A 6,000-nucleotide genomic window follows, 5' to 3' on the forward strand; every position below is an offset into this window, starting at 1 on the left:
GTTAATTCAAGCAACTTTAGAAAGTTTTTAAAGTCTTAGCCAACAGAAATATAATTTGGGCATCTGAAAGAGGATTTTGATTTGTGAGGCTTGTCTGACACAGTCACTGGAATGAGACTGCTGCTTTTCAGTTAGCAACACCATCGTACTCTTTCTCTACCTGAGCATCCTGAAGTCCAGATCACTGTCAGTTCCCCTCTTCTGTTGCAGGAGCAGTGAGACAGGCTGCTTCACAGGCTGGTAAAAAAATAAACCCCTTGCTGTCATTGCAGTGCTTCTCACACACCAAAGTGTCTTTTAGAGAAAGACTGATAAGGGACTGGAATTTCTTTGGCTGTTACGGGATCTCTTTTTCTTGTCAAGTCAATACTAAAAATAAAATAAAATTACTTTTTTTTGTTTTTTAAGCCACATCTTAATTCACAGTCCTGGATCCTTGGAGCAAGAAGAGCAAGGACATATCCAAAGTCATCATTATAAAGAAAAATAATTTTTTAAGCACACTAATGCACTGCATAGTCTTCAGGTCCTTTAATACTCTGAATTCTGTTTAAAATGTGCTTAGGTTACTTTCAAATTTCCATTTACCTAAATGTCTAAAACATAAGTTAATTTTGACTTACCCAAATAGCTTCAAGCTCCTGAAAGTTTTGGATATTTTGGGGAATCTTTTTGCAGATGTCCATGGTGCAGTTGGACAATCTAAGTCAAATTTCTGTGTCTGTGTTTCTTGCCAGGTGTCCCTCACACTGGCTCTTGCTTGGACAGTCCCCTGCATGAAGTAGCACTTGCTGCAGGGTGAGCACAGGCTGGGTCCCTGTTCATTTCTGGCAGATTGCTGGTGTAGCCCATGGCACGCAGGGAGTCCTACATGTGGCAGGGCTCCAACCTGCTGCGTGCTTCCTAACATTGATATTCAGCACTGCTTTCTAAAAAAAATTAAATGGGAAAAGTAATCTTTTTGCTGTCACTCATTTCTCATCATTCCTCAAGTATTGCACCCCGCAGTTAAATATTTATGAAGCCATAAATAATCACTGGCAATGCCATTAATACACACACAGTCTAGGACCAAAGTGAAACTTAGAAATGATTCACAACAGTACCACCAAACCTTAGAGCAAGCAGGACCTACTATATATCCACAACAGTCTGTGCAAGGGTGTAGTCAGTATGCAACCCATGCAATCCACGACTATAATCAAGGCTACATAATAAAAGGTAGATACTTTTGCTTAATACATATGAAAATGAAATGTTACACAGATCTTCCCGCTGAGTGCTGGAAGCAAAGTGCCCTACGATCATATGAAATCAGGATAATGGTTTAATAGACCAATGCATTAAATTCACAAAGGCAAAATGCCAATTCCTTCATGTTATACCATAACTCGTCAATACAGCCATTGACTGCACTCATTATACAAGGAAGTATTTCAGAAAAATTATTTTTGGGTATTTCTCATCTGTCAGTCCAGAGCTATTTCATTTTTTCTAGGGAAAAAAAAAAAAGTATTAAAGTCTAAAATGATGACTAGAGATGAAGTGCTGTTCTTACTCTTGATGATAATATGCAGTTTTGCATCCATGCTTCTTTTGCATTGAGCACTATCCCAGGCACTTCAGGCTTGCTCAATTTCCCCTACCCTCCCTACCACCCTACTCTATTTTCCTGATTGCCTGAGGCTTCCAGAGTGCTTGCAAGAAATGAATTTCCAAGCTGAGGCCATGGACTGTAAAGAGCAGTGAAGGATGGGAAAGGATTCAAAAAAGAAAAAAATCCATCAAAAGAGATTAAGGCATTGAAGGGGTACATTTATACAGAAAGATTCAATACACATAATCTGGCCACTAGACAAGAGGGATGTAGTAAATGTCTACTCGCACTGGAAGGTCATAAAAACACAGAGGAAGAGTTCAGACAGGCTGAGTGGGTGTACAAGTTGGGATAAAAATTTCTTAATGGAAAATCTGAGGCAGAAGGAAAGGAAAAGACATTTTCCACACAGCAAGAGGTCTTTGAGGCTGTGGGACAATTTCTCCCTGAGAAGCAAGAGCATAAGTCATTTAAAGCATCACAGGCTAATACCCTGGAATCATTCTTGTGCTAATTTCCATAAAGCACCATGAACACCTAAAAGAAATCCTCTCATCATCATTTGACATGATTACGGGATTTACAGACCACTGGTTTCCATCTGCAAGTGTCAGGTAATGCTGCCCTCCCAAGTAGGAAACAACATGGTGTCAAAAACAAAGTCACCATGAAGTAAACCAATTAGTTTGGAAGTTGCTAGTGAGCAAGTCTTCCTGTACAAGTTACATTGAAGGCTGTGGCTTGCAGTGTGCTTATGTTTTCCAGAAGTGGCTCTTTGTTTTAATAAGATACAATGCCTACGTGCTATGAGTCAAGAACATGAAGATTGGCATGGGACGCGGTAGGTCTGGTTGATGGTTGGACTTAATGATCTTGAAGGTCTTGTCCATCCTAAATAAACCTATGATTCGGTGGGAACATTGCCTGAGAACTGGGACAGTCTTTTGTTTTTCTAACATTTACTTGCAACTCAGCCCTATTAGGAAGCTCTGCTAGCGTGCTTTGTTCATACCCACTACAGGCTGGGGAACTCACACTGAGCCATGCAGGCAGAAGGTGCCATCCCACCCTGATTTATTCAGGGCTGAATGGAAATCTCCCCACTGTGGCTCAGCTTAGTGGGATGGTGCACGCACAGCAACTAGAAAGAGGGAGTCTGTCCCTCTCTGTAATGCTCTCCTTCCTGCAGTCTGGTAGCAAGGGAGAGGAGAGGTGAATGAGGTGGGGTAGGTGTGGGAAAAGGAGCTAAAATCAGGAGCTGAAAGTCAGCAGGAAGACCCATAACTAATAATCACAATCTCCCTAGAACAGTGGGTATTAAATCCATTATTCCACAGGCTCAATCTTTTGTTTTGTTATTAGAAGGAGAAGAAAAAGCCTATCTGTAGGTGTGTAGCCTTCTCCAGACACAAGTCTCCATTAGATCAAGTAATAAAAAAGTGATGTGATGGGTTTGAACACCATCGTTGCTTCTTACCCATTTCTTAAGACTTTGTAATACTAAAAAGGGAGAAGTCCCCTAGGAGCAGAATTCTTCCTGCCATCCCCACATTAAAAGAGTATTGCTATTCCAAAAATCAAATATAAAGAAGCCATGTTAAAAGTGCCAGTACAATTGAATTATATTCCTCATGTTCCAGGGAGCTAAATTAAATAACATTTTCCATGATATGACAGCCAGCCTCCACAAGTTGTTGAGATAAGCCTGTTGCAAGAATGAATGCAGGGTGGTAGAGCAGAGATGGTAAAGGTTTGAGGGGGCTTGGGCCTCAATTATTGGAGAAGCTGGAAGACCACTAGCAAGTGAAATGAGAATTTGAGGAAAATGTGGCTTCAGTTAAATCACTTGAATGTCACTTTAGGAAACTGATACATTTTAAATAAGCCAGCTAGTAGCAAAAACAGATCACGTTCATAGCACAGCCCAGACTAAGACAGTGTGCAGGGTGTCAGCAGTAGCAGAGGGGCTCTTCTAAAAGGAAGACGAGGAGCCAGTTGGCCAAACATTGCTGACATTTCTAGCATCCCATTAAGTGGAACAGCAGTCTGGAATATCTATTCATAACAAACCACAGGTCACCTGGTCAGAGTTCTCCATTGTTTCAAGAAAACAGTTCAATGAAAATAAATTTAGGTCAGGGCATTGTTGTGATCTGATTAAACATGTAACCTTCTGCTAAACCCTAGTTTAAGTTTATGGAAACACAGAGCATGTTCAGTGATATCCCTATAGGCCACCTTTTTCCCACTTGGGAAAGTTGTACAACCGCACATATTTTAAGAAGTCCATTTAAACATTTAAAATGTAGAGACACTAAAATCTTTATTTTTCCTCTGTCATTTAGTCTCAAGCAGTATTTATGTACTCGTTCCATTTCTCTAAGTACCTGCCAGCACAACAACATTACAACAGAATCTCTGAAGAGTACCCATGGGGTTTTCAGTAGTCTATAGGAATGTATTTTTTGTTGGAATATAAAAAGGTTTTAGGGAACTTTGCAGTGTATGCCCTTAACATTTCTACAATGTATAGTCCTTACTAGCACTGCCAAAAGGATAGAAATTCGTAATGAGGCCTTTGTCACTTTGTTTATCAGCTGGGGCTTCTAAAGCATACAACAAGTAATAAAGCATTCAGTAATGATGATACAAATACTAATCCAAATTAATTTTGAATATCCCATCTACATGGTGTGCCTACAAAGCTAGAATTAAATTAAAAGCACTACTTAAGTAAAGAAAATAGTGAAATTTTGCAACCCATGTACAATTTTGTTCACCAGCAGATATCACTGAAAATTGCTTTGTAGTGCATTGAAAAACAATTTTGAAAACCTTATTAGTCTTTCTTGAAGAGAGAAGGAGGTCCATTGAGGTAATGTGTCTGGAAAACAGCACCTGCTCTCCCTCTACATAGTCATTACATGGCTAATACCTAACACCTGGGAGGAGCACATGCCAAATACTGAAATGAGAAATCTGTGCCACACTCCTCATTGGATCATATGCTATATGTGGCATAGAAACACGTATTTCTTATGGCGTTGTAAAAGTATTCAATTAAATTGCAAATAAACCTCATTTAGAAGGGCACATAACTGCTCATGGATTCCAGGACTGGAAGAAAGTGCTCAGCAGCACTGATGTTACAAACTGCTTGGTCTTCAGCCTCCCTGATTTGGCTTTGGAAGCCTCAGCAAACACAGTAAAATGTCTGGAGGCCTTTTAGGAATGACCTTGAGCAAGTAGAAAAGTAGAGAGGTTTTCTTGCTTATTCCTGAGTGCCTGAACCATAGTCTAAATATATATATATATAAATATTTAATATACACATATATATTATATATATATAAATATTTAATATACACATATATTTTATATATATATATATATATATATATATATATATAAAATATTTGATCTCTTCCCCTTTCCAGTCTACAAGAATATATGTGTATTAAAATAGCATCCAACTTCTAGGTAGAGCACATGCCTCACAGTGTTAGTTATGACCTGCATCAGGCCGAAGTGTTACCAAACTACATTCAATTATCAGACTTACTGGACCAGGGACAGAGAAAACGCAGAGCCTCAGACATCTTCCTGGATAAGGCAGGACAGATGAGGGCAGGGATGGCCCATCCATGGCAGTGATCCAGTTCAGAGGCCGCGCCACTGAGAGCTGCAGGGATTTCAGCAGGCCCACCATGGCTAACAGGCTGTTACCACCTATTTGAGAAAAACACAAGCAACTGGCAGGCCTGGGAGAGTTTGAAGCATCTAAAGCTTTAGACTTGGATAGAACCACCCTAACCCCTTTTTAGTGCTTGGGGCAGAGCCCAGAAGCACAGAGGCAGAGCTGCACCAAGTCATCTCAGGAACGAAGGCAACACAAGCTGATTCCTGGAAAGGTCACCCATCAGCTCTGCTACAGCAGTAATTATGCTCAGATCATCATTAACGCTTGTCACTCACTATTTAAGTCTTCAGAGGTGGTGGTTTGTTTTAGGGTTGTTTTTTTCAGAGCTTAGAGACAAATATACTTACGGAAGTTCCTCCTCCTTTTTTCATGCTTCAGTTTCTGCACTAGCCACTAGTTTCTTGGGCTTGCCTATGACCACATTCTTCACAGGAGGCCTCAGGAGGGTTCCTTTGCTGTGTTCTGAAGAGGTTTGCAGTGGTCACTGCCAGAGACAGGGCTGGTCTGAGCTGATGGGCAGCATGACCTGGGACAGGACATGATAAATGTTGTGCTCCCGTTTGCAATGCAGTGTGCACAAAGACTGCTTTTCCTTTTAATTTCTTGATAACTTATATACATATTTATTTATTTACCATTTATACACCATATGTTTACTGATTTAGAAGTTTGGGGTTGTTTTTTTTTTTTTTGGAGTCTTTGT

This window comes from Netta rufina (assembly GCF_964035555.1).
Source record: "Netta rufina genome assembly, chromosome: 4".
Lineage (NCBI taxonomy): Eukaryota > Metazoa > Chordata > Aves > Anseriformes > Anatidae > Netta > Netta rufina.